General features: G+C 46.1%; 1 pseudogene; it reads right to left on the bottom strand.

The window, feature by feature from the left end:
- Positions 1-5,914: 5,914 nt before the first annotated feature.
- LOC144479891 (cytochrome b-like) overlaps positions 5,915-15,848 on the bottom strand; it is a 130,387-nt pseudogene continuing 120,453 nt past the window's right edge.

Below are 15,848 nucleotides of genomic sequence, written 5' to 3'. Positions count from 1 at the left end.
CTAGAATCATATAAGGAGGCCAATCAGCCTATTGAGCCTGCACTGACAACAATCCCACCCAGGCCCTATCTCCATAACCTTACATATTTACCCTCCTAATCCCCCTGACACTAAAGGGCAATTTAGCATGGCCAATCAACCTAATCTGCTCATCTTTGGATTGTGGTAGGAAACTGGAGCACTCAGAGTAAACCCACACAGACACGGGGAGAACGTGCAGACTCCACACAGTCACCCAAACCCAGAATTGAACCTGGGTCCCTGGCACTGTGAGGCAGCAGTGCTAACCACTGTGAGGCAGCAGTGCTAACCACTGTGCCGCAGTCACATCCTGACCAGCACCCTCAGCTAGTTTCTCAGATGACCTTACAGTTTCATTGGGAAGAAGGCTGCAATTACAGTGTGACAAGTTTGCTTAGGCAGTTCTCCATTATTAATATGAACATAGGAATTTATAATGAGAAGCGTTGACAGGAACTGCATGCAAATATATTATTTTTAAATAGATTGTGTCTGGTGCGCGTTGGGCCTGATGCACTTTGGCATCACACTTCAATGTCACACTCAAGCATCAGACTTTGAAACTCATGCAAATTCTTCATCCAGCTATAATGAATCACTCAGAGCAGATAAGAAATGTCCTCATCTAATGTATTCAAATCAGTTGAATTTCTTTCATATATGTTCTTTCTGGATTCAGAGCCAAACAGCAAACAACAGAAATCCTAGAAGGACTGCACCATTATTCAAACTTGACAGCTGGATTTAAATCAAGTCCTTAAATTAAAATATTCTTATTTCTGACCAAGTAAAGCCTTTTAGTAACACAAGGTGCGGTAGCACAACTATTTGATAAAGAAGGAAAATGTTATGAAACTCCTCCCTTCCTCTTTGACTTCCTCCAGCCCTCCGCTCTCCGAGGTGACTAGGCTCTCTCAATTCTGGCCCCTGGCACAATGAATTTTGGCACCATACCTTCAGGTGCCGATGTCCTCGAGCGTGATCTTACCGGCCATTCACGCCACGATCCCATTGCAGCAAGGCCCATCCAAATCTCCGTTCACTGCAGCGGGATGGCAAAATCCCGCTGGCATGAACGGTGGTAACATTCCAACCCTAAGCTTTGGATTTCGCACCCTTACTTTCTCTGTCTCTTTTGACCTCTCAGCTCTTTTAAGATGCTCCTTATACTACCACATACTACCTCTGATGTGGTAATCTTCTATTTCGGAGCAGAACTTCACAGGTGGTGGCATTTCCTGCTCCCCTATGCGACAAGTCTTCAGGGAATGCTTGCCAGCTGATCTGCGCTGGCCCTCCGCCACTTAATGCTCTGAGAGGTGTTAATTATCTGGAGGTGAGTGTTCTGCCACAGGTAGTCCCATCCCAGGTAGCTGAAGACAATCTGTTGGCCTGCAGCTGAGGGAGTCACCTCTCCTACCCTAAGGAGGGTGACTAGTTAGGCATCCACCCCACCTCTCCACACCACACCCCCTCCGCCCTTCTACCCCCATCCCGACCATCCCTGAACAATTATTTTGCTACTAAGGGGCCTGTTTTGGGATGACAATGGGCAGCTCACCCTAGGCCTTGTCCACAGCCAATTAAAACTGCAAACCCATCAGAGGTGGTTGGGAGACCAGCAGTAGGGACACCTGGGGAATATAATGGGCCCCATAACTTGCAAGCCTGCTGGTGGGTACCCATAAATGTGTATGTCCATTCATTTTACATATCTCTTGGTCCTCATTGCAAAACTCAAAAAGTAGACACAGTAAAGATAAACTATGTAGGATATGCTATGGCTTATACATTAATGTACATGAAGAGATCAAATGTGTTCATTCATCCACTCCCATGCTCGGCATAACTCCCTCCAGTTCTTTCAACAGCACAACTTCTCAGTGATCATGTACAACACCTACAGGGGACATTACATATTTACAAAATATATCCTCCGGTCTCTATGGGCTTGTAAAATAAGCAGCTCCAACGATGGAACTGGAACATTCTCAGAGCACCATTTTAGATTGAAAGAACTTTTGTCCAGATTCCCGGAGATTACAATGATTCTACAATGACCTCTGGACGTTAACTCAATAGCACTTAGGTCAATTTAAATAATTAGAAAGCAGTTTTACTATTTTTAACCAAATTACAGTATTTAGATTTTCTCTGAGCATTCCACTGAAGGAAATACTTTAATTTTCATTCACGCCATGAGAACCTGACAGAAGCGTTTAAAATGGTGGAATCTGAGACGGACAGCTGGAGATGTCGGCTTGAAATCCAACCCAGAATAAATTTTCTCTGTCGCTCGGTTTTAAGATATTACATGAAATGAACTTGAGTGGTCTTAACCCAGTTATGGGTGCAGCACCAGAAATAGCTCCAAGCTGATATTAAATTGTCAGATTAATTCAGAGAGGCTTTAGGATGTGGAAAATAGAAGACTGCCACATCAATGCAGTGCTAAGGCATTTTGTGATATTGGCATTGAGGCATATTACTGATATATGATTAAACTGTGCTTTATTGAACTTAAGGGTACTTGAATCCTATACAGGGGAGGTGATGGCCTAGTGGTATTATTGTCAGGCTACTAATCCAGAAACTCAGCAAATATTTTGGGAACCTGGGTTCAAATCCTGCCATGGCAGATGGTGAACGTGAATTCAATAAAAATAAAATTTGTCGAATTAAGAATCTACTGATGACCATGAAACCATTGTCGATTGTCAGAAAAACCCATCTGGTTCACTAATGTCCTTTAGGGAAGGAATTCTGCCGCCCTTACCTGGTCTGGCCTACATGTGACTCCAGGGCCACAGCAATGTGGTTGACTCTCAACTGCCCTCCATGGCCAACTGGGGCAATGAATGCTGGCCAGGCAGTGACGCCCACGTCCCACAAATTAATTAAAAAAAATAGAAAGTGTTTGATGCACTTGCATGAAAATCCCTCCATGTGATAAGGACGAAAATTCCAGACACAAATGTTAATACAAAAATGACCAATTCTTGCAAGGTGGCTCAGGGAAACCTTGCTCAGGGAACAACTGAAAGCGCAAGGCAGATAGATTTCAATAATAACACTCGATTTGATTTTTGATTTGATTTATTATTGTCACATGTATTAGTATGCAATGAAAAGTATTGTTTCTTGTGCGCTATACAGACAGAGCATACCGTTCATAGGGAAGGAAAGGAGAGAGTGCAGAATGTAGTGTTGCAGTCATAGTTAGGGCGTAGAGAAAGATCAACTTAATCCAAGATAGGTCCATTCAAAAGTCTGACGGCAGAAGGGAAGAAGCTGTTTTTGAGTCGGTTGGTACATGCCCTCAGGCTTTTGTATCTTTTTCCCGGCGGAAGAAGGTGGAAGGGAGAACGTCCGCGGTGTTTGTGGTCCTTAATTATGCTGGCTGCTTTTCTGAGGAAGCAGGAATTGTAGATCGAGTCAATGGATGGGAGACTGGTTTGAGTGATGGACTGGGCTGTGTTCATGATCCTTTGTGATTTATTGCGGTATTGGACAGAGCAGGTGCCAGTCCAAGCTGTGATACAACCGGAAAGAATGCTATCTGTGGTGCATCATGGACAACAGGGCATGGCAGACATAGCGACAGGGTTAGAAAGGTTAAGAAGCTATAGTTGCACAGCGTGGGCACTGGTGTTAAGCACCTGTGAACATAAGGTTCACCTCTATAAATAAACTCCCAATAATTGCACCCTTTCTAAAGCTCTTTATTCTGATGAACTGTGTTCCTATAATTCTGAGCTGAAAACTGGATTTCTGCACAAGACAAAGGCAGGGTGCTCAGTCCAGGGATTCCTCCATGTGCTTTGTGCAAGGTTCCCACCACACAGATAGCGTCCCTTCGCAGTGACTGAACACACCAGCCATGGCTGTTTCTCATAGGGAATGTTTCCCATAATGTACAGGGCTCACATCACCCATTCCACTCATTGCCAATGCATGCGCTTTGAACCTTTGAGGTGCAGCTGGTTCCTCATCCCATAAGCCTCAGTCTCTGGTGACACTGAACCTCAAGGGTTCATCTTGCGAAAGATGTTGTAAGATCAGGAGAGGTGAAACCTTCCCTGCTGCATAGATATGACCCCATCATTGAGAACAAGCAAGCTGCCATCAGCCAGGCAGGAGTCAGACATTTACAGAAGCTCTGTGAGGATCTATGCACTGTCCACCTCAAGCTCTCATCATCATCGTGTAGGAACTATAGGCATTGGCTCCCTCCCCAAGACAGGAGCCTTATCTGAGAGGGTGCGTTCTTCCATCTATCAGAAGGGAGGGCAATGGTCACAGAGGCCATGTGAAGATAATGAGATGTTCTCACTGGATGTCTTCAGCACCCTCCATGAATCTAGCAGCAATGCACACATCAAAAGCTCATCTAAACATCACCATTGTCTCTTGGCTGACATCCTCTCCCTCGAGGACCTCTGCAGCCTCATCCCCATCGATAACTGCCTCATCAGAGGAAACTTGCCATCTCCTCCTCAGGCCCCACCCCGTCACACTGCAACGTCAGGTTATGCAGAGTGCAGCAAGTGACCACGATGCATGACACCCTCTGCGGATTGTACTGGAGGGCCGGTCCCAGCATCAGCAGCTCACCTGCAGCATCCCTATGGTCTGCTCCACCAAAGTGTGAGTTGCAGCATGAGCATCATTGGACCAATGTCTCAGTTAATCTCTGTGGCCTCCACACAGGCCTCATCAGCCCCCTCCTCCCTTGTCCCTGATGAGCCAACTCAGCAGCCTCTGTGGATTCTGAAACATAGTAAGAGTTTTAACAACACCAGGTTAAAGTCCAACAGGTTTATTTGGTGGCAAATACCATTAGCTTTCGGAGCGCTGCTCCTTCGTCAGATGGAGTGGAAATGTGCTCTCAAACAGGGCACAGAGACACAAAATCAAGTTACAGAATACTGATTAGAATGCAAATCTCTACAGCTAACCAGGTCTTAAAGATACAGACAATGTGAGTGGAGGCAGCATTAAGCACAGGTTAAAGAGATGTGTATTGTCTTCAGACAGGACAGCCAGCAAGTCCAGGAGGCAAGCTGTGGGGGTTACTGATAGTGTGATATGAACCCAACATCCCGGTTTAGGCCATCCTCATGTGTGCGGAACGTGGCTATCAGTTTCTGCTCAGCGACTCTGTGCTGTCGTGTGTCGTGAAGGCCGCCTTGGAGAACGCTTACCCGAAGATCAGAGGCTGAATGCCCGTGACCGCTGAAGCGCTCCCCCACAGGAAGGGAACAGTCTTGCCTGGTGATTGTTGAGCAGTGTTCATTCATCCGTTGTCGTAGCGTCTGCATGGTTTCCCCAATGTACCATGCCTCGGGACATCCTTTCCTGCAGCGTATCAGGTAGACAATGTTGGCCGAGTTGCAAGAGTAGGTACCATGTACCTGGTAGATGATGTTCTCACGTGAGATGATGGCATCCATGTCGATGATTTGGCATGTCTTGCAGAGGTTGCTGTGGCAGGGTTGTGTGGTGTCATGGTCACTGTTCTCCTGAAGGCTGAGTAGTTTGCTGTGGACAATGGTCCATTTGAGGTTGTGCGGTTGTTTGAAGGCAAGAAGTGGGGGTGTGGGGATGGCTTTGGCGAGATGTTCATCTTCATCAATGACATGTTGAAGGCTCCGGAGGAGATGCCGTAGCTTCTCCGCTCCGGGGAAGTACTGGACGACGAAGGGTACTCTGTCCACCGTGTCCCGTGTTTCCGAAACGATTCTGAAACATGTCAGGGATCTGAGAGCAACTCAGATTGTAGGAGTCATACGCACTCTCTGGGAATTGAACACGCACCTCGAGGATGCATTTGGTGTGGTCACAGACCAACGGAACATTCAATGAGTGAAAGCCCTTGCTGTGTTCACACAGTTTACTGCTTGGTGTTGAGATCTGGCTGCCACATGAGTGCAGTCGATGGCTCCCTCCGCTTGTGGAAAACCTGAGATTTGCACAAATCCCATTGCTCTTGTATCCTTGTTTGCCTGATTGCAGTCAAAATGTGTGCCCTCATGAAGATTGCATCTGTCACCTCCTGGATGCACCTGTGAGGCTTGTGAATTCCTTCACACATCACCTGTGGAGCCCTGGAAGGAGACATACGCGTCAAAATTGAGTGCCGCACTAAGTTTCAGTGACACAGGCAGTGGATGTCCTCCAAGTCCCCATGGTGCCAAATCTTGCAGAGGGTGGCAGATGTGACCAACCAGTCCATAGAATCATAGAATCCCTAAGGTGCAGAAGAGGCCATTCAGCCCATCGAATCTGACAGAATAACTCGCGGACAGAGTGTCTTACCCAGGCTCTCTCCACCTCCCTATCCTTGTAACCCCACACATTTCCCATGGCCCATTCCCTGGACATGCGTAGTCTCCAGTGAGTGGGCGAGGGTTTAGCAGATGGAGTACAATGTGGGTAAATGTAAGTTCATCAATTTTGGTAGGAATAACAGCAAAATGGACTATTATTTAAGTGGTAAAAAATTGCAGCATGCTGCTGTGCAGAGGGATCTGGGTGTCCTTGTGCAAGAATCATAAGGAGTTGGTTTGCAGGTACAGTAGATAATTAAGAAGACAAATGTAATTTTGTCCTTCATTACTAGAGGGATGGAGTTTAAAAACAGGGAGGATATGTTGCAGATGTATAAGGTGCTGGTGAGGTCACACCTGGAGTACTGTGCACAGTTTTGGTCTCCTTGCTTGAGAAAGGATATACTGGCACTGGAAGGGGTGCAGAGGAGATTCACTAGGTTGATTCTGGAGTTGAGAGGGTTGGCTTATGAGGAGAGACTGAGTAGATTGGGCTATACTCATTGGAATTCAGAAGAATGAGGGGAGATCTTATAGAAACATGTAAGATTATGAAGGGAATAGATAAGATAGAAGCAGGGAAGTTGTTTCCACTAGCAGGTGAAACTAGAACTAGGGGGCATGGTCTCAGAATAAGGGGAAGCAGATTTAGGACTGAGTTGAGGAAGAACTTCTTCACACAAAGGGTTGTGAATCTGTGGAATTCCCTCCCCAGTGAAGCAGTTGAGGCTCCCTCATTAAATGTTTTTAAGGCAAAGATAGATACATTTTTGAACAGTAAAGGAATTAAGGGTTATGGTGAGCGGGCGGGCAAGAGGAGCTGAGTCCATGAAAAGATCAGGCGGAGCAGGCTCGAGGGGCCAGATGGCCTCCTCCTGCTCTTGCTTCTTATGTTCTTATGTTCAGTGACACTGGTCCTCGGACAATTTATTTCATTTACATACAGGGCATCACTGGCTCGGCCAGCATTTATTGCCCATTGTTAGCCGCCTACCAAAAGCTGGTGGTGAGCTGCCTTTTCGAACTGCTGCAGTCCCCGCAGTGTAGACACACCCACAGTGCTGTTAGGGAGGGAGTGCCAGGATTGTGACCCAGCGGCAGTGAAGGAGCAGGGATATATTTCCAAGTCAGGATGATGAGTGACTGAGAGAGGAACCTCAAGGTGATGGTGTTCCCAGGTATCTACTGCTCTTGTCCTTCTAGAATCTCGATGCTCATGGTCATGGATTTGAAAGGTGCTGCCTAAGGAACCTTGGTGAGTTCCTGCAGCGCATCTTGTAGAAGGTATACATGGCAGTCACTTTCATTGGTGGTGGATGGATTGAATAGGTAACAATCAGGTGGGCTGCTTTGTCTTGGATGTTGTCGAGCTTCTTGAGTATTGTTGGAGCTGCACTCAGTCAGGCAATCGGAGAGTTCTTCATTGCACTCCTGACTTGTTCCTTTTAGATAGTGGACAGGCTTTGGAGAGTCAGGAGCTGAGTTGCTTGCTGCAGGATTCCAAGACTTTGACCTGTTCTGGTAGCCACATTATTTATATGGCTAGTCTTGCTAAGTTCCTGGTCAATGTTGACCACCAGGATATTGATTGTGGGAGATTCAGCGATGATTCTGTCAAGGAGCAATGGTCAGATCCCCTTTTGTTGGAGATGGTCAGTGCCTAGCACTTGTGTGATGCTAATATTACTTGACACTTATCAGAAAAGGCTGGTCTTACTGCATTTGGACTTAAGTGCTTCAGTATCAGAGGAGTGGCAAATGATGGTGAACATTATTCAATCATCAGTGAACATTCCCACTTCTGACCATATAATGGAAGGCAGGTCATTGATGAAGCATCTGAAGATGGCTGGGCCTAGGACATTAACCTGAGGAACTTCTAAAGTGTGTCCTGGAGCTGAGATAATTGACCTCCAGCCACAAGAAGCATCTTCCTCTGTGCCAGGTATGACTCCAACCAGTGGAGGATATTCCCCCTGATTTCCATTGACTCCAGTTTTGCTAGGCTTCTTGGTACCATAGTTGGACAAATGCTGCCTTAATGGCAAAGGTTGTCACGCTCAACTTATCTCTGGCATTCAATTCTTTTATCCATGTTTGAACCAAGGCTATCATGTGGTCAGGAGGTGAGTGACCCTGGTGCAACCCAAACTGAGCATCCATGAGCAGGTTATTGCTGAGTAAATGCTGCTTGAACCCCCTTCCATCACTTTACTGATGATCCAGACTGATGGGCAGTATTTGGCGTGATTGGATTTGTCCTGTTTCTCGTGTACAGGACATACTTGGACAATTTTCCACATTGCGGAGTAAATGCCAGTCTTGTAGTTGTACTGGTACAGTTTGACGAGTTGGGCGGAAAGTTCTGGAACACAAGTCTTCAATACAATTGATGGAATATTATCAGGGCCCTTAGTCTTTGCAGTATCCAGTGCTGTCAACAATTACTTGATATCATGTGGAGTGAATCGAATTGGCTGGAGACTGACATCTGCGATGCTGGAACCTTTGGAGGAGGCCGAGATGGATCATCCAATCTGGATTTCTGGCAGAAGATTTCTGTGAATTCTTCAGCTTTATCTTTTGCACTGAGGTGTTAGGCTCCTCCGTCGCTGAGGATGGGGATATCTGTGGAGCCTTCTCCTCCAGTGAGTTGTTCAATTGTTCACAACCATTCATGGAGTTCCTCAGGTTAATGTCCTTGACAGTACCTTGGATGAACAACTGCTCACTCTCCTGAAGAAGGAGTGACACTCCGAAAGCTTGTGCTACCAAATAAATCTGTTGGACTTTAACCTGGTGTTGTGAGACTTCTGGATGTGGCAGCACAACAGAACTTAAATCTGATCCATTGGTTGAGGAATTGCTTAGTGCCGTCTGTTACTTGCTGCTTATGCTGGTAATGCAGGTATGTTAGGTACCATCTATGGATCTTGAGTCTAGTGAGATGGTTCTGAGTGACAGTTCTCCATATGTGGAGTGGGCCGTGCCACACCATCCTCGGCATCATTCTGCTGCTGCCTTTGGTGAGCCTGATGCCTCCATATATGTCTTCTTCTCTGGTGCCTATGAACAAGAATGACAGCAAGATTATCAGGCCCCATGTTTCATGCGTTCTCTTCACTCCAGTATCAAAGAGAGAGACTTGATGGTTAACCTCTGTCCCCTCTTTTCCCATTCATCATCTGAAGCTACCCGTCAAAGCCCACCGACTCATGTCCTAGCCATCATATTGATGATGTGGAGATGCCGGCGTTGGACTGGGGTAAACACAGTGAGAAGTTTCGCAACACCAGGTTAAAGTCCAATAGGTTCATTTGGTAGCACAAGCCACTAGCTTTCGGAGCGCTGCCCCTTCATCAGGTAAGTGGGAGTTCTGTTCACAAATAGGGCATATAAAGACACAAACTCAAATTACAAAATAATGGTTGGAATGCGAGTCTTTACAGGTAATCAAGTCTTAAAAGTACAGACAATGTGAGTGGAGGGAGGGTTAAGCACAGGTTAAAGAGATGTGTATTGTCTCCAGCCAGGATAGTTAGTGAGATTTTGCAAGTCCAGGTAAGTCGTGGGGGTTACAGATAGTGTGACATGAACCCAAGATCCCGGTTGAGGCCGTCCTCATGTGTGCGGAACTTGGCTATCAGTCTCTGCTCAGCGACTCTGCGCCGTCGTGTGTCGTTTCACCGTATTGATGTCCAGTCTGTACTTCATATTCTGCTTTTGCAAGACCGCATACCACCCTTGCCCCACAACACATGACCAAGTGGCCACAGCTTTGTCCACTCTACTACATCCAGAGCTCTCATCTCAGGCGCAGGCACTGTCCCAAGCTTCGCTCCCCAAGGCCTTGCCCTCCACCCGGTCCATGGGGGGGGGGGGGGGGGGGGGGGGGGGGGGGGTGTGGCATTTGTCAATATGCACAAAGCCAAAGATTAAGGGGCAAATTTTCTCATTCTACCCGTCACAGGAATCGTAGCGGGCAAGGGGCGGTCCGTGGAAAGGTCTGTTCACCTCAGGTGGGATTTTTCGGTTTCGGGCGAGCGTGGCCAGAAAATCACACCCTAAGAACGCTCTTCTTGGACAGTATGTCAGTGCCAATTCTCTCGGGGGATATATTTGCTTGCCCAGTTGGTTAATTGAACAAGGACACCATGGTGGTCATCAATTTTGGAAGTCAGTGTGCTAAGGCTTAAATGCTGAGCTGCAATCAGTGGCACTCACTTACGTAAGTGGTGTTTGAGTGAGTATAATTGCGTGAGTAGTTTGACTCCAGGCATGTCAATTGAGTTTGAGTTAAGCAGTCTCAGCTGCAGCAGGGTACTGACGACTGACAAGTTTTTCAAGTAGTCTTGCTCTTGGCAACATTCCACCTCCAGAAGTCCCCCCTTCCCCAAGATCTGAGTGGAATCGTCAGTCTGTGATGACTCCTCACTCTCCAACTGCACTGCCCCAGGCTTCCCTTCCCTTTGGGAGGCCCTTCTAAGAAGTCCATGGCCCAGCAGCAAACGGTATTCTCAAGATCATTGCTTTTCACATTTGATCCCTGCTTCTGCTGAGACCTTCTCTCAGTCTCTCCTGAGTCAACCCACTGGTCCATCCCAAGTCCACCCCCAGGTAGCTCACCAAGTCAAACTGCTGGTAGCCTCCTCCCCCCACCCATCTGAGTCAACCCCATTTTTCCCTCTGGGGTCAATCCTCCCCCTCCCCATCTGCTCTCCTTCAGAGTCAACCCTTCACTCTCACCCGACAAGCCCCCAGTACCCTTCCAGTGTTAGCCTGATACCTTTCTAGTTCCCCCTTCACCCCTGAATATACGGAGCTGAAATGCAAGTGCTACCCTCACCTCCCCTCAGAAGTGTGCTTTTGATTTGATTTATTATTGTCACGTGTATTGGTATGCAATGAAAAGTATTGTTTCTCGTACAGTATACAAAGCATACCGTTCATAGAGAAGGATAGGAGAGAGTGCAGACTGTAGTGTTGCAGTCATAGCTATGGTGTAGAGAAACATCAACTTAATGCGAGGCAGGTCCATTCAAAAGTCTGATGGCAGCAGGGAAGAAGCTGTTCTTGAGTTGGTTGGTACGTGTCCTCAGACTTTTGTATCTTTTTTCCAACGGAAGGAAATGGAAGAGAGTATGTCCGGAGTGCGTGGGGTCCTTGATTATGCTGGCTGCTTTTCCGAGGCAGCGGGAAGTGTAGACAGAGTCAATGGATGGAGGCTGGCTTGCGTGAGTTTCCTAACTGTGTGAAAGACTGTGAGCTCGTAGGCAGAGCCAATAGATGGGAGGCTGGTTTGAGTGATGGTTTGCCAGGTGCATGCCTTTTGCTTTGTTGTGCTTTGCTCCGTTCTGACACCACGCCACCATGATGGATTTTTTGATGGGGGGCGGTTGTGATTCCGGCGTATGGGCCTGACAAAGAAAAGCTAACAAATTAAAACAAGCTTCCAGACATTCAAAGACGGGAATCGCGACCTGCCACTGAAATGGGGAGGGGACGATCGCAGCAAGCTTTCACACCAATGTAATACATGACTTTGTACTTCCCAGGATATTTTCCATTCCCATCACTGAACCCGCCCAACGGGAAAAGAAAATCCTGGCCAAAGCCACATCATTTTATTTGAGATGATGATTGTGGGAGGCAACAACTGAGCTGTAAACCTGGCAATGTTCAAGTGGGTGTTGAACTTACCCTCAGATACATGTACTTATTTAATATCACGGTACAACTTGCTGCTTTGGAGATTAAACGCACTCTTAATGCACATTGCCAGTATCAGAGGGATTTAAAGTGCTCGAATTAAATGAAAAAAACATTTTGCAAATCAGCCTAATCTACAAATATAAATTTCATTCATTTAGAACATGGCAGTAATGGGGTCTGTGCATTAGCATAATAATTATATCATCAAAGTATCTTAATGACAGAATTGAGATCTTGTCCCACAGCTTAAAAACATATTCCTTAATCATCTTCATTTGCATTATAAATGAGGCCTAATTAGCAAGGCTGAAATTTGATTTTCTGAAGTACTCAGCTTCTGAATCAGTTTCAAATGTACAAAGTTTAGACAATCATGAGGCCAAGTATTAGCTCAATGTGATTTTTTTAAGTAGTTCCGCAGGTAGGAATCGCACTGCTTTGGTGCACTGTCCTCCCACATCAATACACGGGATTAGATCGCAGTGCCGAGCTCATAATGCCTAAAGAATAGTTTATTTTTTTCACTAGTGTCACAAATAGGTTTACATTAAAACTGCAATGAAGTTGCTGAGAAAATCCCCCAGTCGCCACACCCCGGAGCCTTTCCGGGTACGCTGAGGGAGAATTTAGCATGGCCAACGCACCTAACCAGCATATCTTTCGGACTGTGGGAGGAAACTGGAACACCCGAAGGAAACCCCCCCCCCAGACACGGCGAGAATGTGCAGACTCCACACAGACAATGACCCAAGCCGGGAATCGAATCTTGTTCCCTGGCACTGTGAGGGAGCAGTGCCAACCACTGTACCACCGTGCCAGTAGTCTGAGCATTCCACTTATTCTATATCTCTTTCTCTGTTGTATGAGGGATTGGAAAGCTGCATCGCAAACACGATCGTAAGTACTCCTCTCAATTTTTTACTGGAGAATCCCAGCTGTGGGTGAGGTTGGAGAATCCAGCCCATTCATTCGAAACGATAAAAACAGAATTCTACAGATTCAATGGACCAGATCAAAACTCCAAAATCTTGTCATAATCAGTCGTGCGTGATAGTGGACAATTAAATAACTAATAGGAGGGGATGCGCCATGGCTAACCTCTCCTCAACAATGGAAGAATCCAGTTAGTGAGTGCAAAACACAAAGCTGAATCATCCATAGCCATCTTCAGCCAGAAGTATCAATTGGATGGTCCATCTTGGCCATCACCTCTGGTCCTCACCATCACAATTGCCAGTCTTTAGCCAATTCCTGGTTCACTCCACATTGTATTCAGAAATGGATGAACTCACTGGCTACATTAAGGACTGTGAGTCTCACCAATATCCTACCTGTAGTCGAAGACTTGTGCTCCAGAATTAATCACAGCGCTGTCCAAATTCTTCCATTATAACCATCCAGTGAACTGGCATTTATCCAGCAAATTGCAACATTTCCAAGGTGTGGCCAGTCCACAAATAGGACAAATGCAATCCCATTATACTTTTTGTATCCTGCCCGATGAAATGGTTATTTAGAAACTATTTTAAAATGTACGTGGAGCTCCTTAAATAGAATCCTCATAAATCTCTATGTGCTGATATCCATTGATCTACCTGAGTGACATAGTGTATCTTTCAGCAAGATAACCATTCAACGTGTGGCACAGTGGTTAGCATTGTTGCCCCACGGCACCAGGGACCCGGGTTTTATTCTTGGTTTTGGTCACTGTCTGTGCGGAGTCTGCTTGTTTTCCCTGTGTCTGCGGGAGCATGTGGTAGTGCCAGCCTGACACCCTGGCACTGTCTACCGGGCACCCTGGCACTGCCCACTGGGCACCAAGCATTGCCAAGGGGTGGGGCTCACCGATGCATTTTTACTTCATTATTAGCTTCACCATCGAAGCACCAATTGATCTGGCCTTGGCTTGATTTGTTACATTCTCTCCAGGTAAAACAGTGGACATGCCCTCTGGTGAGTAGAGACCAGAGTTTAAACTTCGCAAGGTTTCTCTGTGAACAGTATTCGCTTTCTGTCTATTTCTATAGGTCAGAAAATAGGAACCAAAATGAACACTCCCCTTGCACTGGACTTCCTGCATATCTGTCCATTTTCACCACAATTAGACAGAATCTTATCCCTTTGAAGCCTATACTTCATTACTGTCAGTGGGAAGGATAATTTCAGGGGTTTCTCATTGTGGTGGTTTCTCCTTGGCTAACTAAACCATTGGGAAGTCTATTCTGCTACAAATTGTACTCAGTGTGGTGGAATAACTGGGTGAGTTGGTCGGTCACTTTAATATCCACTGTTTCTGTTATGTTCCATGAGTGTGAAACTGGATCAATTGTATCAGTCCATCTATTGTGTTCTCTCTTAACATGAGATTCCTGAGGCACTTATTAAGGACAAATGGCTGAAATAGTTTCCCATTGACTTCTGCATGCTTTCTAAATACATACTGTCATGTCAATAAGACATGGAAATAAAATTGTGTATCAAAACTTAATTATTTTTTGCTACTTTTAAGATGGACCTTTGCTGAACCACAAGATGGCTGCTATAGGTCACATGACTTGTGTGGTTTTTGCTACCAAATAAACCTGTTGGACTTTAACCTGGTGTTGTTAAACTTCTTACTGTGTTTACCCCAGTCCAACGCCGGCATCTCCACATTAGGTCACATGAGTCATAGGATTAGCCATCTGTCCTGGAATTTTCCAACAGAGATTACAAAAGTGTTCTATTTTCAACCTTGTGGAATCTCACACCCCATTGTAAGCCCACATTGTAATCAAAATGCTGAATGACTGACAGACAAACTAACTCACTCAGTCATGGTAATAACAAATTGGGAGGAATTTTATCACCCCTCCCACCAGCGGGATCTTTAGGTCCTGCTAAAAATCAATGGTGGCCACATTTTGTGGCCCCACCCCTGCCACGATGTCGCCAGAAAATTCTGCCCGTTGAAACTCATTATACATGAGGAGGTGTTAATAACCATCATATTAAGAGTATTGCGTTCAATTCTGGTCGCCGAATGACAGGAAGGATGTGAGACTTTGGAGAGGGTGCAGAAGAGGTTTACCAGGATGCTGCCTGGATGAGAGGGTATGAGCTATAAGGAGAGGCTCGACAAACTAGGGTTGTTTTCTCTAGAGTGGTGGAGGCTGAGGGGAGACTTGATAGAAGTCTATAAAATTATGAGAGGCATAGATAGGGTTGAAAGTCAAAATCTTTTTCCCAGAGTTGAAATGTCTAATATGAGGGGGCATGTACTTAAGGTGAGAAGGGGAAAGTTCAAAGGTGTTGTGAGGGGCAAGTTTTTTACACAGAGAGTGGTAGGTGTCTGGAACACGCTACCGGGGTGGTGGTGGAGGCAGATACAATAGGGGTGTTTAAGGAACTTTTAGATAAGCACATGAATATGCAAGGAAGAGAAGGATATGGACAAGAGCAGGCTGAAGGGATTAGTTTAATTTGGCATCATGTCCAGCACAACAATGTGGGCCAAAAGGTCTGTTCCTGTGTTGTACTGCATATGCATGTGTACAAGGTTGCGAACATTAACCACCATCCACCCCCCCCACTCCCCAGCCCCCACACTCACCCCCCAAGAAGGCAAATGGGATGTTGGCCTATATTGCGAAGGGGATAGAATATAAAAGCAGGGATGTCTTGATGCACCTGTACAGGGCATTGGTGAGGCCGCAGCTGGAATACTGTGTGCAGTATTGGTCCCCTTATATGAGGAAGGATATATTGGCATTGGAGGGAGTGCAGAGAAGGTTCACCAGGTTGATA

Source organism: Mustelus asterias, chromosome 27 (genome assembly GCF_964213995.1).
Source record: "Mustelus asterias chromosome 27, sMusAst1.hap1.1, whole genome shotgun sequence".
NCBI classification, from domain to species: Eukaryota; Metazoa; Chordata; class Chondrichthyes; order Carcharhiniformes; family Triakidae; genus Mustelus; species Mustelus asterias.
Note: the sequence above shows the minus strand (reverse complement) of the source record. Positions and strands in the feature narration are given on the sequence as shown.